Below are 18,723 nucleotides of genomic sequence, written 5' to 3'. Positions count from 1 at the left end.
TACGTCTATAGCTAAAACACACAATGTTTAAACGGGGGTAGACTTCAACAAAAATAACCGCCTTTGAAATATGGATGGCTGTCCACCAACATTAGGTCATATTTTACCTGTTGGCAACCAGCATCGTTGACCATATTTTTCATTTGAGGAACCTAGCAATTCTCCATAATTAACATAATTTGATTGCAACAACTGTTGATGCTGAGAATGCAACACAAACCAGTGGTGCAAATGCTCTTTTCAAGATGCTCCACCTTGATCACAACAACTTATGCACCAAGACTATACTTTCAGGGATCATTTCTATAGTGCTGTACTTGAGAAATGTGTGTCTAAAGTGGTAGATCTCGCTATCCATGATGACGATTAAAGATATTCCCGTTCAGAGCATGAATCTGGTGGTTAGAAGTGACTTTGCTCATTTTTCTTCCACCTTTGATGACTGTTCCTTGTTCTTCAATGAACGTGGATGAAGGGAATATGTTCTGAGTGGATGTTAACCATGTACAATAAAAACTACTGAAATGTCTTCCTTATCGTTAGTAAAATAAACCTCTTGAATCAGTCCTGAGACCCCAGCAATAATCTTTTCAGTTTTCTGGCTTTCGTTGATCTCCATGTCCAGCCCTTATATTTTGCTTCAAAATGAGGTGTTTTAACATTTTCCTTTCAGGACAACCTTTGACCTTCATACGTAGAAGAACCTTGTACTTTCTAACAACTTTTATGTAGCTTGTGAGCGTCATAGAGCAAAACATGTTACATGTGCATGTTCGATAGAGTCTCAGCTTTTCATAGATAGCTTTTAGTAGTTTGTAATTCAAACCATTCTGACTCTACAGATGTTTTTGTAAAAAAGACCCGGGCCTGGGCACCTTCGGAATCCATCTTTGTCTCACAAACACAGCTCTATCTCAGCCCCGTTAATCACACAGACTAACTCTTGGTACCACTGGATGCGGAAGACAAAGACAAATCTGATGGTACAACCCATACGTCTATAGCTAAAACACACAATGTTTAAACGGGGTAGACTTCAACAAAAATAACCGCCTTTGAAATATGGATGGCTGTCCACCAACATTAGGTCATATTTTACCTGTTGGCAACCAGCATCGTTGACCATATTTTTCATTTGAGGAACCTAGCAATTCTCCATAATTAACATAATTTGATTGCAACAACTGTTGATGCTGAGAATGCAACACAAACCAGTGGTGCAAATGCTCTTTTCAAGATGCTCCACCTTGATCACAACAACTTATGCACCAAGACTATACTTTCAGGGATCATTTCTATAGTGCTGTACTTGAGAAATGTGTGTCTAAAGTGGTAGATCTCGCTATCCATGATGACGATTAAAGATATTCCCGTTCAGAGCATGAATCTGGTGGTTAGAAGTGACTTTGCTCATTTTTCTTCCACCTTTGATGACTGTTCCTTGTTCTTCAATGAACGTGGATGAAGGGAATATGTTCTGAGTGGATGTTAACCATGTACAATAAAAACTACTGAAATGTCTTCCTTATCGTTAGTAAAATAAACCTCTTGAATCAGTCCTGAGACCCCAGCAATAATCTTTTCAGTTTTCTGGCTTTCGTTGATCTCCATGTCCAGCCCTTATATTTTGCTTCAAAATGAGGTGTTTTAACATTTTCCTTTCAGGACAACCTTTGACCTTCATACGTAGAAGAACCTTGTACTTTCTAACAACTTTTATGTAGCTTGTGAGCGTCATAGAGCAAAACATGTTACATGTGCATGTTCGATAGAGTCTCAGCTTTTCATAGATAGCTTTTAGTAGTTTGTAATTCAAACCATTCTGACTCTACAGATGTTTTTGTAAAAAAAGACCCGGGCCTGGGCACCTTCGGAATCCATCTTTGTCTCACAAACACAGCTCTATCTCAGCCCCCGTTAATCACACAGACTAACTCTTGGTACCACTGGATGCGGAAGACAAAGACAAATCTGATGGTACAACCCATACGTCTATAGCTAAAACACACAATGTTTAAACGGGGGTAGACTTCAACAAAAATAACCGCCTTTGAAATATGGATGGCTGTCCACCAACATTAGGTCATATTTTACCTGTTGGCAACCAGCATCGTTGACCATATTTTCATTTGAGGAACCTAGCAATTCTCCATAATTAACATAATTTGATTGCAACAACTGTTGATGCTGAGAATGCAACACAAACCAGTGGTGCAAATGCTCTTTTCAAGATGCTCCACCTTGATCACAACAACTTATGCACCAAGACTATACTTTCAGGGATCATTTCTATAGTGCTGTACTTGAGAAATGTGTGTCTAAAGTGGTAGATCTCGCTATCCATGATGACGATTAAAGATATTCCCGTTCAGAGCATGAATCTGGTGGTTAGAAGTGACTTTGCTCATTTTTCTTCCACCTTTGATGACTGTTCCTTGTTCTTCAATGAACGTGGATGAAGGGAATATGTTCTGAGTGGATGTTAACCATGTACAATAAAAACTACTGAAATGTCTTCCTTATCGTTAGTAAAATAAACCTCTTGAATCAGTCCTGAGACCCCAGCAATAATCTTTTCAGTTTTCTGGCTTTCGTTGATCTCCATGTCCAGCCCTTATATTTTGCTTCAAAATGAGGTGTTTTAACATTTTCCTTTCAGGACAACCTTTGACCTTCATACGTAGAAGAACCTTGTACTTTCTAACAACTTTTATGTAGCTTGTGAGCGTCATAGAGCAAAACATGTTACATGTGCATGTTCGATAGAGTCTCAGCTTTTCATAGATAGCTTTTAGTAGTTTGTAATTCAAACCATTCTGACTCTACAGATGTTTTTGTAAAAAAAGACCCGGGCCTGGGCACCTTCGAATCCATCTTTGTCTCACAAACACAGCTCTATCTCAGCCCCGTTAATCACACAGACTAACTCTTGGTACCACTGGATGCGGAAGACAAAGACAAATCTGATGGTACAACCCATACGTCTATAGCTAAAACACACAATGTTTAAACGGGGGTAGACTTCAACAAAAATAACCGCCTTTGAAATATGGATGGCTGTCCACCAACATTAGGTCATATTTTACCTGTTGGCAACCAGCATCGTTGACCATATTTTTCATTTGAGGAACCTAGCAATTCTCCATAATTAACATAATTTGATTGCAACAACTGTTGATGCTGAGAATGCAACACAAACCAGTGGTGCAAATGCTCTTTTCAAGATGCTCCACCTTGATCACAACAACTTATGCACCAAGACTATACTTTCAGGGATCATTTCTATAGTGCTGTACTTGAGAAATGTGTGTCTAAAGTGGTAGATCTCGCTATCCATGATGACGATTAAAGATATTCCCGTTCAGAGCATGAATCTGGTGGTTAGAAGTGACTTTGCTCATTTTTCTTCCACCTTTGATGACTGTTCCTTGTTCTTCAATGAACGTGGATGAAGGGAATATGTTCTGAGTGGATGTTAACCATGTACAATAAAAACTACTGAAATGTCTTCCTTATCGTTAGTAAAATAAACCTCTTGAATCAGTCCTGAGACCCCAGCAATAATCTTTTCAGTTTTCTGGCTTTCGTTGATCTCCATGTCCAGCCCTTATATTTTGCTTCAAAATGAGGTGTTTTAACATTTTCCTTTCAGGACAACCTTTGACCTTCATACGTAGAAGAACCTTGTACTTTCTAACAACTTTTATGTAGCTTGTGAGCGTCATAGAGCAAAACATGTTACATGTGCATGTTCGATAGAGTCTCAGCTTTTCATAGATAGCTTTTAGTAGTTTGTAATTCAAACCATTCTGACTCTACAGATGTTTTTGTAAAAAAAAGACCCGGGCCTGGGCACCTTCGGAATCCATCTTTGTCTCACAAACACAGCTCTATCTCAGCCCCCGTTAATCACACAGACTAACTCTTGGTACCACTGGATGCGGAAGACAAAGACAAATCTGATGGTACAACCCATACGTCTATAGCTAAAACACACAATGTTTAAACGGGGGTAGACTTCAACAAAAATAACCGCCTTTGAAATATGGATGGCTGTCCACCAACATTAGGTCATATTTTACCTGTTGGCAACCAGCATCGTTGACCATATTTTTCATTTGAGGAACCTAGCAATTCTCCATAATTAACATAATTTGATTGCAACAACTGTTGATGCTGAGAATGCAACACAAACCAGTGGTGCAAATGCTCTTTTCAAGATGCTCCACCTTGATCACAACAACTTATGCACCAAGACTATACTTTCAGGGATCATTTCTATAGTGCTGTACTTGAGAAATGTGTGTCTAAAGTGGTAGATCTCGCTATCCATGATGACGATTAAAGATATTCCCGTTCAGAGCATGAATCTGGTGGTTAGAAGTGACTTTGCTCATTTTTCTTCCACCTTTGATGACTGTTCCTTGTTCTTCAATGAACGTGGATGAAGGGAATATGTTCTGAGTGGATGTTAACCATGTACAATAAAAACTACTGAAATGTCTTCCTTATCGTTAGTAAAATAAACCTCTTGAATCAGTCCTGAGACCCCAGCAATAATCTTTTCAGTTTTCTGGCTTTCGTTGATCTCCATGTCCAGCCCTTATATTTTGCTTCAAAATGAGGTGTTTTAACATTTTCCTTTCAGGACAACCTTTGACCTTCATACGTAGAAGAACCTTGTACTTTCTAACAACTTTTATGTAGCTTGTGAGCGTCATAGAGCAAAACATGTTACATGTGCATGTTCGATAGAGTCTCAGCTTTTCATAGATAGCTTTTAGTAGTTTGTAATTCAAACCATTCTGACTCTACAGATGTTTTTGTAAAAAAGACCCGGGCCTGGGCACCTTCGGAATCCATCTTTGTCTCACAAACACAGCTCTATCTCAGCCCCCGTTAATCACACAGACTAACTCTTGGTACCACTGGATGCGGAAGACAAAGACAAATCTGATGGTACAACCCATACGTCTATAGCTAAAACACACAATGTTTAAACGGGGGTAGACTTCAACAAAAATAACCGCCTTTGAAATATGGATGGCTGTCCACCAACATTAGGTCATATTTTACCTGTTGGCAACCAGCATCGTTGACCATATTTTTCATTTGAGGAACCTAGCAATTCTCCATAATTAACATAATTTGATTGCAACAACTGTTGATGCTGAGAATGCAACACAAACCAGTGGTGCAAATGCTCTTTTCAAGATGCTCCACCTTGATCACAACAACTTATGCACCAAGACTATACTTTCAGGGATCATTTCTATAGTGCTGTACTTGAGAAATGTGTGTCTAAAGTGGTAGATCTCGCTATCCATGATGACGATTAAAGATATTCCCGTTCAGAGCATGAATCTGGTGGTTAGAAGTGACTTTGCTCATTTTTCTTCCACCTTTGATGACTGTTCCTTGTTCTTCAATGAACGTGGATGAAGGGAATATGTTCTGAGTGGATGTTAACCATGTACAATAAAAACTACTGAAATGTCTTCCTTATCGTTAGTAAAATAAACCTCTTGAATCAGTCCTGAGACCCCAGCAATAATCTTTTCAGTTTTCTGGCTTTCGTTGATCTCCATGTCCAGCCCTTATATTTTGCTTCAAAATGAGGTGTTTTAACATTTTCCTTTCAGGACAACCTTTGACCTTCATACGTAGAAGAACCTTGTACTTTCTAACAACTTTTATGTAGCTTGTGAGCGTCATAGAGCAAAACATGTTACATGTGCATGTTCGATAGAGTCTCAGCTTTTCATAGATAGCTTTTAGTAGTTTGTAATTCAAACCATTCTGACTCTACAGATGTTTTTGTAAAAAAAGACCCGGGCCTGGGCACCTTCGGAATCCATCTTTGTCTCACAAACACAGCTCTATCTCAGCCCCGTTAATCACACAGACTAACTCTTGGTACCACTGGATGCGGAAGACAAAGACAAATCTGATGGTACAACCCATACGTCTATAGCTAAAACACACAATGTTTAAACGGGGTAGACTTCAACAAAAATAACCGCCTTTGAAATATGGATGGCTGTCCACCAACATTAGGTCATATTTTACCTGTTGGCAACCAGCATCGTTGACCATATTTTTCATTTGAGGAACCTAGCAATTCTCCATAATTAACATAATTTGATTGCAACAACTGTTGATGCTGAGAATGCAACACAAACCAGTGGTGCAAATGCTCTTTTCAAGATGCTCCACCTTGATCACAACAACTTATGCACCAAGACTATACTTTCAGGGATCATTTCTATAGTGCTGTACTTGAGAAATGTGTGTCTAAAGTGGTAGATCTCGCTATCCATGATGACGATTAAAGATATTCCCGTTCAGAGCATGAATCTGGTGGTTAGAAGTGACTTTGCTCATTTTTCTTCCACCTTTGATGACTGTTCCTTGTTCTTCAATGAACGTGGATGAAGGGAATATGTTCTGAGTGGATGTTAACCATGTACAATAAAAACTACTGAAATGTCTTCCTTATCGTTAGTAAAATAAACCTCTTGAATCAGTCCTGAGACCCCAGCAATAATCTTTTCAGTTTTCTGGCTTTCGTTGATCTCCATGTCCAGCCCTTATATTTTGCTTCAAAATGAGGTGTTTTAACATTTTCCTTTCAGGACAACCTTTGACCTTCATACGTAGAAGAACCTTGTACTTTCTAACAACTTTTATGTAGCTTGTGAGCGTCATAGAGCAAAACATGTTACATGTGCATGTTCGATAGAGTCTCAGCTTTTCATAGATAGCTTTTAGTAGTTTGTAATTCAAACCATTCTGACTCTACAGATGTTTTTGTAAAAAAAAAGACCCGGGCCTGGGCACCTTCGGAATCCATCTTTGTCTCACAAACACAGCTCTATCTCAGCCCCGTTAATCACACAGACTAACTCTTGGTACCACTGGATGCGGAAGACAAAGACAAATCTGATGGTACAACCCATACGTCTATAGCTAAAACACACAATGTTTAAACGGGGGTAGACTTCAACAAAAATAACCGCCTTTGAAATATGGATGGCTGTCCACCAACATTAGGTCATATTTTACCTGTTGGCAACCAGCATCGTTGACCATATTTCTCATTTGAGGAACCTAGCAATTCTCCATAATTAACATAATTTGATTGCAACAACTGTTGATGCTGAGAATGCAACACAAACCAGTGGTGCAAATGCTCTTTTCAAGATGCTCCACCTTGATCACAACAACTTATGCACCAAGACTATACTTTCAGGGATCATTTCTATAGTGCTGTACTTGAGAAATGTGTGTCTAAAGTGGTAGATCTCGCTATCCATGATGACGATTAAAGATATTCCCGTTCAGAGCATGAATCTGGTGGTTAGAAGTGACTTTGCTCATTTTTCTTCCACCTTTGATGACTGTTCCTTGTTCTTCAATGAACGTGGATGAAGGGAATATGTTCTGAGTGGATGTTAACCATGTACAATAAAAACTACTGAAATGTCTTCCTTATCGTTAGTAAAATAAACCTCTTGAATCAGTCCTGAGACCCCAGCAATAATCTTTTCAGTTTTCTGGCTTTCGTTGATCTCCATGTCCAGCCCTTATATTTTGCTTCAAAATGAGGTGTTTTAACATTTTCCTTTCAGGACAACCTTTGACCTTCATACGTAGAAGAACCTTGTACTTTCTAACAACTTTTATGTAGCTTGTGAGCGTCATAGAGCAAAACATGTTACATGTGCATGTTCGATAGAGTCTCAGCTTTTCATAGATAGCTTTTAGTAGTTTGTAATTCAAACCATTCTGACTCTACAGATGTTTTTGTAAAAAAAAGACCCGGGCCTGGGCACCTTCGGAATCCATCTTTGTCTCACAAACACAGCTCTATCTCAGCCCCGTTAATCACACAGACTAACTCTTGGTACCACTGGATGCGGAAGACAAAGACAAATCTGATGGTACAACCCATACGTCTATAGCTAAAACACACAATGTTTAAACGGGGGTAGACTTCAACAAAAATAACCGCCTTTGAAATATGGATGGCTGTCCACCAACATTAGGTCATATTTTACCTGTTGGCAACCAGCATCGTTGACCATATTTCTCATTTGAGGAACCTAGCAATTCTCCATAATTAACATAATTTGATTGCAACAACTGTTGATGCTGAGAATGCAACACAAACCAGTGGTGCAAATGCTCTTTTCAAGATGCTCCACCTTGATCACAACAACTTATGCACCAAGACTATACTTTCAGGGATCATTTCTATAGTGCTGTACTTGAGAAATGTGTGTCTAAAGTGGTAGATCTCGCTATCCATGATGACGATTAAAGATATTCCCGTTCAGAGCATGAATCTGGTGGTTAGAAGTGACTTTGCTCATTTTTCTTCCACCTTTGATGACTGTTCCTTGTTCTTCAATGAACGTGGATGAAGGGAATATGTTCTGAGTGGATGTTAACCATGTACAATAAAAACTACTGAAATGTCTTCCTTATCGTTAGTAAAATAAACCTCTTGAATCAGTCCTGAGACCCCAGCAATAATCTTTTCAGTTTTCTGGCTTTCGTTGATCTCCATGTCCAGCCCTTATATTTTGCTTCAAAATGAGGTGTTTTAACATTTTCCTTTCAGGACAACCTTTGACCTTCATACGTAGTAGAAGAACCTTGTACTTTCTAACAACTTTTATGTAGCTTGTGAGCGTCATAGAGCAAAACATGTTACATGTGCATGTTCGATAGAGTCTCAGCTTTTCATAGATAGCTTTTAGTAGTTTGTAATTCAAACCATTCTGACTCTACAGATGTTTTTGTAAAAAAAAGACCCGGGCCTGGGCACCTTCGGAATCCATCTTTGTCTCACAAACACAGCTCTATCTCAGCCCCGTTAATCACACAGACTAACTCTTGGTACCACTGGATGCGGAAGACAAAGACAAATCTGATGGTACAACCCATACGTCTATAGCTAAAACACACAATGTTTAAACGGGGTAGACTTCAACATAAATAACCGCCTTTGAAATATGGATGGCTGTCCACCAACATTAGGTCATATTTTACCTGTTGGCAACCAGCATCGTTGACCATATTTCTCATTTGAGGAACCTAGCAATTCTCCATAATTAACATAATTTGATTGCAACAACTGTTGATGCTGAGAATGCAACACAAACCAGTGGTGCAAATGCTCTTTTCAAGATGCTCCACCTTGATCACAACAACTTATGCACCAAGACTATACTTTCAGGGATCATTTCTATAGTGCTGTACTTGAGAAATGTGTGTCTAAAGTGGTAGATCTCGCTATCCATGATGACGATTAAAGATATTCCCGTTCAGAGCATGAATCTGGTGGTTAGAAGTGACTTTGCTCATTTTTCTTCCACCTTTGATGACTGTTCCTTGTTCTTCAATGAACGTGGATGAAGGGAATATGTTCTGAGTGGATGTTAACCATGTACAATAAAAACTACTGAAATGTCTTCCTTATCGTTAGTAAAATAAACCTCTTGAATCAGTCCTGAGACCCCAGCAATAATCTTTTCAGTTTTCTGGCTTTCGTTGATCTCCATGTCCAGCCCTTATATTTTGCTTCAAAATGAGGTGTTTTAACATTTTCCTTTCAGGACAACCTTTGACCTTCATACGTAGAAGAACCTTGTACTTTCTAACAACTTTTATGTAGCTTGTGAGCGTCATAGAGCAAAACATGTTACATGTGCATGTTCGATAGAGTCTCAGCTTTTCATAGATAGCTTTTAGTAGTTTGTAATTCAAACCATTCTGACTCTACAGATGTTTTTGTAAAAAAAGACCCGGGCCTGGGCACCTTCGGAATCCATCTTTGTCTCACAAACACAGCTCTATCTCAGCCCCGTTAATCACACAGACTAACTCTTGGTACCACTGGATGCGGAAGACAAAGACAAATCTGATGGTACAACCCATACGTCTATAGCTAAAACACACAATGTTTAAACGGGGGTAGACTTCAACAAAAATAACCGCCTTTGAAATATGGATGGCTGTCCACCAACATTAGGTCATATTTTACCTGTTGGCAACCAGCATCGTTGACCATATTTCTCATTTGAGGAACCTAGCAATTCTCCATAATTAACATAATTTGATTGCAACAACTGTTGATGCTGAGAATGCAACACAAACCAGTGGTGCAAATGCTCTTTTCAAGATGCTCCACCTTGATCACAACAACTTATGCACCAAGACTATACTTTCAGGGATCATTTCTATAGTGCTGTACTTGAGAAATGTGTGTCTAAAGTGGTAGATCTCGCTATCCATGATGACGATTAAAGATATTCCCGTTCAGAGCATGAATCTGGTGGTTAGAAGTGACTTTGCTCATTTTTCTTCCACCTTTGATGACTGTTCCTTGTTCTTCAATGAACGTGGATGAAGGGAATATGTTCTGAGTGGATGTTAACCATGTACAATAAAAACTACTGAAATGTCTTCCTTATCGTTAGTAAAATAAACCTCTTGAATCAGTCCTGAGACCCCAGCAATAATCTTTTCAGTTTTCTGGCTTTCGTTGATCTCCATGTCCAGCCCTTATATTTTGCTTCAAAATGAGGTGTTTTAACATTTTCCTTTCAGGACAACCTTTGACCTTCATACGTAGAAGAACCTTGTACTTTCTAACAACTTTTATGTAGCTTGTGAGCGTCATAGAGCAAAACATGTTACATGTGCATGTTCGATAGAGTCTCAGCTTTTCATAGATAGCTTTTAGTAGTTTGTAATTCAAACCATTCTGACTCTACAGATGTTTTTGTAAAAAAAGACCCGGGCCTGGGCACCTTCGGAATCCATCTTTGTCTCACAAACACAGCTCTATCTCAGCCCCCGTTAATCACACAGACTAACTCTTGGTACCACTGGATGCGGAAGACAAAGACAAATCTGATGGTACAACCCATACGTCTATAGCTAAAACACACAATGTTTAAACGGGGTAGACTTCAACAAAAATAACCGCCTTTGAAATATGGATGGCTGTCCACCAACATTAGGTCATATTTTACCTGTTGGCAACCAGCATCGTTGACCATATTTCTCATTTGAGGAACCTAGCAATTCTCCATAATTAACATAATTTGATTGCAACAACTGTTGATGCTGAGAATGCAACACAAACCAGTGGTGCAAATGCTCTTTTCAAGATGCTCCACCTTGATCACAACAACTTATGCACCAAGACTATACTTTCAGGGATCATTTCTATAGTGCTGTACTTGAGAAATGTGTGTCTAAAGTGGTAGATCTCGCTATCCATGATGACGATTAAAGATATTCCCGTTCAGAGCATGAATCTGGTGGTTAGAAGTGACTTTGCTCATTTTTCTTCCACCTTTGATGACTGTTCCTTGTTCTTCAATGAACGTGGATGAAGGGAATATGTTCTGAGTGGATGTTAACCATGTACAATAAAAACTACTGAAATGTCTTCCTTATCGTTAGTAAAATAAACCTCTTGAATCAGTCCTGAGACCCCAGCAATAATCTTTTCAGTTTTCTGGCTTTCGTTGATCTCCATGTCCAGCCCTTATATTTTGCTTCAAAATGAGGTGTTTTAACATTTTCCTTTCAGGACAACCTTTGACCTTCATACGTAGAAGAACCTTGTACTTTCTAACAACTTTTATGTAGCTTGTGAGCGTCATAGAGCAAAACATGTTACATGTGCATGTTCGATAGAGTCTCAGCTTTTCATAGATAGCTTTTAGTAGTTTGTAATTCAAACCATTCTGACTCTACAGATGTTTTTGTAAAAAAGACCCGGGCCTGGGCACCTTCGGAATCCATCTTTGTCTCACAAACACAGCTCTATCTCAGCCCCGTTAATCACACAGACTAACTCTTGGTACCACTGGATGCGGAAGACAAAGACAAATCTGATGGTACAACCCATACGTCTATAGCTAAAACACACAATGTTTAAACGGGGTAGACTTCAACAAAAATAACCGCCTTTGAAATATGGATGGCTGTCCACCAACATTAGGTCATATTTTACCTGTTGGCAACCAGCATCGTTGACCATATTTCTCATTTGAGGAACCTAGCAATTCTCCATAATTAACATAATTTGATTGCAACAACTGTTGATGCTGAGAATGCAACACAAACCAGTGGTGCAAATGCTCTTTTCAAGATGCTCCACCTTGATCACAACAACTTATGCACCAAGACTATACTTTCAGGGATCATTTCTATAGTGCTGTACTTGAGAAATGTGTGTCTAAAGTGGTAGATCTCGCTATCCATGATGACGATTAAAGATATTCCCGTTCAGAGCATGAATCTGGTGGTTAGAAGTGACTTTGCTCATTTTTCTTCCACCTTTGATGACTGTTCCTTGTTCTTCAATGAACGTGGATGAAGGGAATATGTTCTGAGTGGATGTTAACCATGTACAATAAAAACTACTGAAATGTCTTCCTTATCGTTAGTAAAATAAACCTCTTGAATCAGTCCTGAGACCCCAGCAATAATCTTTTCAGTTTTCTGGCTTTCGTTGATCTCCATGTCCAGCCCTTATATTTTGCTTCAAAATGAGGTGTTTTAACATTTTCCTTTCAGGACAACCTTTGACCTTCATACGTAGAAGAACCTTGTACTTTCTAACAACTTTTATGTAGCTTGTGAGCGTCATAGAGCAAAACATGTTACATGTGCATGTTCGATAGAGTCTCAGCTTTTCATAGATAGCTTTTAGTAGTTTGTAATTCAAACCATTCTGACTCTACAGATGTTTTTGTAAAAAAAAGACCCGGGCCTGGGCACCTTCGGAATCCATCTTTGTCTCACAAACACAGCTCTATCTCAGCCCCCGTTAATCACACAGACTAACTCTTGGTACCACTGGATGCGGAAGACAAAGACAAATCTGATGGTACAACCCATACGTCTATAGCTAAAACACACAATGTTTAAACGGGGGTAGACTTCAACAAAAATAACCGCCTTTGAAATATGGATGGCTGTCCACCAACATTAGGTCATATTTTACCTGTTGGCAACCAGCATCGTTGACCATATTTCTCATTTGAGGAACCTAGCAATTCTCCATAATTAACATAATTTGATTGCAACAACTGTTGATGCTGAGAATGCAACACAAACCAGTGGTGCAAATGCTCTTTTCAAGATGCTCCACCTTGATCACAACAACTTATGCACCAAGACTATACTTTCAGGGATCATTTCTATAGTGCTGTACTTGAGAAATGTGTGTCTAAAGTGGTAGATCTCGCTATCCATGATGACGATTAAAGATATTCCCGTTCAGAGCATGAATCTGGTGGTTAGAAGTGACTTTGCTCATTTTTCTTCCACCTTTGATGACTGTTCCTTGTTCTTCAATGAACGTGGATGAAGGGAATATGTTCTGAGTGGATGTTAACCATGTACAATAAAAACTACTGAAATGTCTTCCTTATCGTTAGTAAAATAAACCTCTTGAATCAGTCCTGAGACCCCAGCAATAATCTTTTCAGTTTTCTGGCTTTCGTTGATCTCCATGTCCAGCCCTTATATTTTGCTTCAAAATGAGGTGTTTTAACATTTTCCTTTCAGGACAACCTTTGACCTTCATACGTAGAAGAACCTTGTACTTTCTAACAACTTTTATGTAGCTTGTGAGCGTCATAGAGCAAAACATGTTACATGTGCATGTTCGATAGAGTCTCAGCTTTTCATAGATAGCTTTTAGTAGTTTGTAATTCAAACCATTCTGACTCTACAGATGTTTTTGTAAAAAAAGACCCGGGCCTGGGCACCTTCGGAATCCATCTTTGTCTCACAAACACAGCTCTATCTCAGCCCCCGTTAATCACACAGACTAACTCTTGGTACCACTGGATGCGGAAGACAAAGACAAATCTGATGGTACAACCCATACGTCTATAGCTAAAACACACAATGTTTAAACGGGGGTAGACTTCAACAAAAATAACCGCCTTTGAAATATGGATGGCTGTCCACCAACATTAGGTCATATTTTACCTGTTGGCAACCAGCATCGTTGACCATATTTCTCATTTGAGGAACCTAGCAATTCTCCATAATTAACATAATTTGATTGCAACAACTGTTGATGCTGAGAATGCAACACAAACCAGTGGTGCAAATGCTCTTTTCAAGATGCTCCACCTTGATCACAACAACTTATGCACCAAGACTATACTTTCAGGGATCATTTCTATAGTGCTGTACTTGAGAAATGTGTGTCTAAAGTGGTAGATCTCGCTATCCATGATGACGATTAAAGATATTCCCGTTCAGAGCATGAATCTGGTGGTTAGAAGTGACTTTGCTCATTTTTCTTCCACCTTTGATGACTGTTCCTTGTTCTTCAATGAACGTGGATGAAGGGAATATGTTCTGAGTGGATGTTAACCATGTACAATAAAAACTACTGAAATGTCTTCCTTATCGTTAGTAAAATAAACCTCTTGAATCAGTCCTGAGACCCCAGCAATAATCTTTTCAGTTTTCTGGCTTTCGTTGATCTCCATGTCCAGCCCTTATATTTTGCTTCAAAATGAGGTGTTTTAACATTTTCCTTTCAGGACAACCTTTGACCTTCATACGTAGAAGAACCTTGTACTTTCTAACAACTTTTATGTAGCTTGTGAGCGTCATAGAGCAAAACATGTTACATGTGCATGTTCGATAGAGTCTCAGCTTTTCATAGATAGCTTTTAGTAGTTTGTAATTCAAACCATTCTGACTCTACAGATGTTTTTGTAAAAAAGACCGGGCCTGGGCACCTTCGGAATCCATCTTTGTCTCACAAACACAGCTCTATCTCAGCCCCGTTAATCACACAGACTAACTCTTGGTACCACTGGATGCGGAAGACAAAGACAAATCTGATGGTACAACCCATACGTCTATAGCTAAAACACACAATGTTTAAACGGGGGTAGACTTCAACAAAAATAACCGCCTTTGAAATATGGATGGCTGTCCACCAACATTAGGTCATATTTTACCTGTTGGCAACCAGCATCGTTGACCATATTTCTCATTTGAGGATCTCCATAATTAACATAATTTGATTGCAACAACTGTTGATGCTGAGAATGCAACACAAACCAGTGGTGCAAATGCTCTTTTCAAGATGCTCCACCTTGATCACAACAACTTATGCACCAAGACTATACTTTCAGGGATCATTTCTATAGTGCTGTACTTGAGAAATGTGTGTCTAAAGTGGTAGATCTCGCTATCCATGATGACGATTAAAGATATTCCCGTTCAGAGCATGAATCTGGTGGTTAGAAGTGACTTTGCTCATTTTTCTTCCACCTTTGATGACTGTTCCTTGTTCTTCAATGAACGTGGATGAAGGGAATATGTTCTGAGTGGATGTTAACCATGTACAATAAAAACTACTGAAATGTCTTCCTTATCGTTAGTAAAATAAACCTCTTGAATCAGTCCTGAGACCCCAGCAATAATCTTTTCAGTTTTCTGGCTTTCGTTGATCTCCATGTCCAGCCCTTATATTTTGCTTCAAAATGAGGTGTTTTAACATTTTCCTTTCAGGACAACCTTTGACCTTCATACGTAGAAGAACCTTGTACTTTCTAACAACTTTTATGTAGCTTGTGAGCGTCATAGAGCAAAACATGTTACATGTGCATGTTCGATAGAGTCTCAGCTTTTCATAGATAGCTTTTAGTAGTTTGTAATTCAAACCATTCTGACTCTACAGATGTTTTTGTAAAAAAAAGACCCGGGCCTGGGCACCTTCGGAATCCATCTTTGTCTCACAAACACAGCTCTATCTCAGCCCCCGTTAATCACACAGACTAACTCTTGGTACCACTGGATGCGGAAGACAAAGACAAATCTGATGGTACAACCCATACGTCTATAGCTAAAACACACAATGTTTAAACGGGGGTAGACTTCAACAAAAATAACCGCCTTTGAAATATGGATGGCTGTCCACCAACATTAGGTCATATTTTACCTGTTGGCAACCAGCATCGTTGACCATATTTCTCATTTGAGGAACCTAGCAATTCTCCATAATTAACATAATTTGATTGCAACAACTGTTGATGCTGAGAATGCAACACAAACCAGTGGTGCAAATGCTCTTTTCAAGATGCTCCACCTTGATCACAACAACTTATGCACCAAGACTATACTTTCAGGGATCATTTCTATAGTGCTGTACTTGAGAAATGTGTGTCTAAAGTGGTAGATCTCGCTATCCATGATGACGATTAAAGATATTCCCGTTCAGAGCATGAATCTGGTGGTTAGAAGTGACTTTGCTCATTTTTCTTCCACCTTTGATGACTGTTCCTTGTTCTTCAATGAACGTGGATGAAGGGAATATGTTCTGAGTGGATGTTAACCATGTACAATAAAAACTACTGAAATGTCTTCCTTATCGTTAGTAAAATAAACCTCTTGAATCAGTCCTGAGACCCCAGCAATAATCTTTTCAGTTTTCTGGCTTTCGTTGATCTCCATGTCCAGCCCTTATATTTTGCTTCAAAATGAGGTGTTTTAACATTTTCCTTTCAGGACAACCTTTGACCTTCATACGTAGAAGAACCTTGTACTTTCTAACAACTTTTATGTAGCTTGTGAGCGTCATAGAGCAAAACATGTTACATGTGCATGTTCGATAGAGTCTCAGCTTTTCATAGATAGCTTTTAGTAGTTTGTAATTCAAACCATTCTGACTCTACAGATGTTTTTGTAAAAAAAAGACCCGGGCCTGGGCACCTTCGGAATCCATCTTTGTCTCACAAACACAGCTCTATCTCAGCCCCCGTTAATCACACAGACTAACTCTTGGTACCACTGGATGCGGAAGACAAAGACAAATCTGATGGTACAACCCATACGTCTATAGCTAAAACACACAATGTTTAAACGGGGGTAGACTTCAACAAAAATAACCGCCTTTGAAATATGGATGGCTGTCCACCAACATTAGGTCATATTTTACCTGTTGGCAACCAGCATCGTTGACCATATTTCTCATTTGAGGAACCTAGCAATTCTCCATAATTAACATAATTTGATTGCAACAACTGTTGATGCTGAGAATGCAACACAAACCAGTGGTGCAAATGCTCTTTTCAAGATGCTCCACCTTGATCACAACAACTTATGCACCAAGACTATACTTTCAGGGATCATTTCTATAGTGCTGTACTTGAGAAATGTGTGTCTAAAGTGGTAGATCTCGCTATCCATGATGACGATTAAAGATATTCCCGTTCAGAGCATGAATCTGGTGGTTAGAAGTGACTTTGCTCATTTTTCTTCCACCTTTGATGACTGTTCCTTGTTCTTCAATGAACGTGGATGAAGGGAATATGTTCTGAGTGGATGTTAACCATGTACAATAAAAACTACTGAAATGTCTTCCTTATCGTTAGTAAAATAAACCTCTTGAATCAGTCCTGAGACCCCAGCAATAATCTTTTCAGTTTTCTGGCTTTCGTTGATCTCCATGTCCAGCCCTTATATTTTGCTTCAAAATGAGGTGTTTTAACATTTTCCTTTCAGGACAACCTTTGACCTTCATACGTAGAAGAACCTTGTACTTTCTAACAACTTTTATGTAGCTTGTGAGCGTCATAGAGCAAAACATGTTACATGTGCATGTTCGATAGAGTCTCAGCTTTTCATAGATAGCTTTTAGTAGTTTGTAATTCAAACCATTCTGACTCTACAGATGTTTTTGTAAAAAAAAGACCCGGGCCTGGGCACCTTCGGAATCCATCTTTGTCTCACAAACACAGCTCTATCTCAGCCCCCGTTAATCACACAGACTAACTCTTGGTACCACTGGATGCGGAAGACAAAGACAAATCTGATGGTACAACCCATACGTCTATAGCTAAAACACACAATGTTTAAACGGGGGTAGACTTCAACAAAAATAACCGCCTTTGAAATATGGATGGCTGTCCACCAACATTAGGTCATATTTTACCTGTTGGCAACCAGCATCGTTGACCATATTTCTCATTTGAGGAACCTAGCAATTCTCCATAATTAACATAATTTGATTGCAACAACTGTTGATGCTGAGAATGCAACACAAACCAGTGGTGCAAATGCTCTTTTCAAGATGCTCCACCTTGATCACAACAACTTATGCACCAAGACTATACTTTCAGGGATCATTTCTATAGTGCTGTACTTGAGAAATGTGTGTCTAAAGTGGTAGATCTCGCTATCCATGATGACGATTAAAGATATTCCCGTTCAGAGCATGAATCTGGTGGTTAGAAGTGACTTTGCTCATTTTTCTTCCACCTTTGATGACTGTTCCTTGTTCTTCAATGAACGTGGATGAAGGGAATATGTTCTGAGTGGATGTTAACCATGTACAATAAAAACTACTGAAATGTCTTCCTTATCGTTAGTAAAATAAACCTCTTGAATCAGTCCTGAGACCCCAGCAATAATCTTTTCAGTTTTCTGGCTTTCGTTGATCTCCATGTCCAGCCCTTATATTTTGCTTCAAAATGAGGTGTTTTAACATTTTCCTTTCAGGACAACCTTTGACCTTCATACGTAGAAGAACCTTGTACTTTCTAACAACTTTTATGTAGCTTGTGAGCGTCATAGAGCAAAACATGTTACATGTGCATGTTCGATAGAGTCTCAGCTTTTCATAGATAGCTTTTAGTAGTTTGTAATTCAAACCATTCT

General features: G+C 39.0%; 19 non-coding genes across 19 annotated transcripts; all 19 read left to right on the top strand.

Annotated features, from left to right (window-relative positions):
- The first annotated feature begins 278 nt into the window (after positions 1-278).
- On the top strand, positions 279-494 carry LOC121847533. Its single transcript, XR_006084405.1, has one exon. It is a non-coding gene; the product is annotated as a small nucleolar RNA U3 (small nucleolar RNA).
- A 776-nt stretch (positions 495-1,270) lies between these two features.
- On the top strand, positions 1,271-1,486 carry LOC121847532. The gene has a single exon (XR_006084404.1). It is a non-coding gene; the product is annotated as a small nucleolar RNA U3 (small nucleolar RNA).
- A 778-nt stretch (positions 1,487-2,264) lies between these two features.
- LOC121847530 lies at positions 2,265-2,480 on the top strand. The gene has a single exon (XR_006084403.1). It is a non-coding gene; the product is annotated as a small nucleolar RNA U3 (small nucleolar RNA).
- Positions 2,481-3,257: 777 nt separating this feature from the next.
- On the top strand, positions 3,258-3,473 carry LOC121847529. Its single transcript, XR_006084402.1, has one exon. It is a non-coding gene; the product is annotated as a small nucleolar RNA U3 (small nucleolar RNA).
- Positions 3,474-4,253: 780 nt separating this feature from the next.
- On the top strand, positions 4,254-4,469 carry LOC112219264. Its single transcript, XR_002948720.2, has one exon. It is a non-coding gene; the product is annotated as a small nucleolar RNA U3 (small nucleolar RNA).
- Positions 4,470-5,247: 778 nt separating this feature from the next.
- On the top strand, positions 5,248-5,463 carry LOC121847528. The gene has a single exon (XR_006084401.1). It is a non-coding gene; the product is annotated as a small nucleolar RNA U3 (small nucleolar RNA).
- Positions 5,464-6,240: 777 nt separating this feature from the next.
- On the top strand, positions 6,241-6,456 carry LOC121847527. Its single transcript, XR_006084400.1, has one exon. It is a non-coding gene; the product is annotated as a small nucleolar RNA U3 (small nucleolar RNA).
- Positions 6,457-7,236: 780 nt separating this feature from the next.
- LOC121847525 lies at positions 7,237-7,452 on the top strand. The gene has a single exon (XR_006084399.1). It is a non-coding gene; the product is annotated as a small nucleolar RNA U3 (small nucleolar RNA).
- A 779-nt stretch (positions 7,453-8,231) lies between these two features.
- On the top strand, positions 8,232-8,447 carry LOC121847524. Its single transcript, XR_006084398.1, has one exon. It is a non-coding gene; the product is annotated as a small nucleolar RNA U3 (small nucleolar RNA).
- A 781-nt stretch (positions 8,448-9,228) lies between these two features.
- LOC121847522 lies at positions 9,229-9,444 on the top strand. Its single transcript, XR_006084396.1, has one exon. It is a non-coding gene; the product is annotated as a small nucleolar RNA U3 (small nucleolar RNA).
- A 778-nt stretch (positions 9,445-10,222) lies between these two features.
- Positions 10,223-10,438, top strand: LOC112219265. The gene has a single exon (XR_006084395.1). It is a non-coding gene; the product is annotated as a small nucleolar RNA U3 (small nucleolar RNA).
- A 778-nt stretch (positions 10,439-11,216) lies between these two features.
- On the top strand, positions 11,217-11,432 carry LOC121847521. Its single transcript, XR_006084394.1, has one exon. It is a non-coding gene; the product is annotated as a small nucleolar RNA U3 (small nucleolar RNA).
- A 776-nt stretch (positions 11,433-12,208) lies between these two features.
- On the top strand, positions 12,209-12,424 carry LOC121847520. The gene has a single exon (XR_006084393.1). It is a non-coding gene; the product is annotated as a small nucleolar RNA U3 (small nucleolar RNA).
- A 780-nt stretch (positions 12,425-13,204) lies between these two features.
- On the top strand, positions 13,205-13,420 carry LOC121847519. The gene has a single exon (XR_006084392.1). It is a non-coding gene; the product is annotated as a small nucleolar RNA U3 (small nucleolar RNA).
- A 779-nt stretch (positions 13,421-14,199) lies between these two features.
- Positions 14,200-14,415, top strand: LOC121847518. The gene has a single exon (XR_006084391.1). It is a non-coding gene; the product is annotated as a small nucleolar RNA U3 (small nucleolar RNA).
- Positions 14,416-15,181: 766 nt separating this feature from the next.
- On the top strand, positions 15,182-15,397 carry LOC121847517. The gene has a single exon (XR_006084389.1). It is a non-coding gene; the product is annotated as a small nucleolar RNA U3 (small nucleolar RNA).
- A 780-nt stretch (positions 15,398-16,177) lies between these two features.
- On the top strand, positions 16,178-16,393 carry LOC121847515. The gene has a single exon (XR_006084384.1). It is a non-coding gene; the product is annotated as a small nucleolar RNA U3 (small nucleolar RNA).
- A 780-nt stretch (positions 16,394-17,173) lies between these two features.
- LOC121847514 lies at positions 17,174-17,389 on the top strand. Its single transcript, XR_006084382.1, has one exon. It is a non-coding gene; the product is annotated as a small nucleolar RNA U3 (small nucleolar RNA).
- A 780-nt stretch (positions 17,390-18,169) lies between these two features.
- Positions 18,170-18,385, top strand: LOC112219254. The gene has a single exon (XR_002948711.2). It is a non-coding gene; the product is annotated as a small nucleolar RNA U3 (small nucleolar RNA).
- Positions 18,386-18,723: the final 338 nt, after the last annotated feature.

Source organism: Oncorhynchus tshawytscha, linkage group LG01 (genome assembly GCF_018296145.1).
Source record: "Oncorhynchus tshawytscha isolate Ot180627B linkage group LG01, Otsh_v2.0, whole genome shotgun sequence".
Taxonomy (NCBI): Eukaryota; Metazoa; Chordata; class Actinopteri; order Salmoniformes; family Salmonidae; genus Oncorhynchus; species Oncorhynchus tshawytscha.
This window is presented reverse-complemented; position numbering and strand designations above follow the sequence as displayed.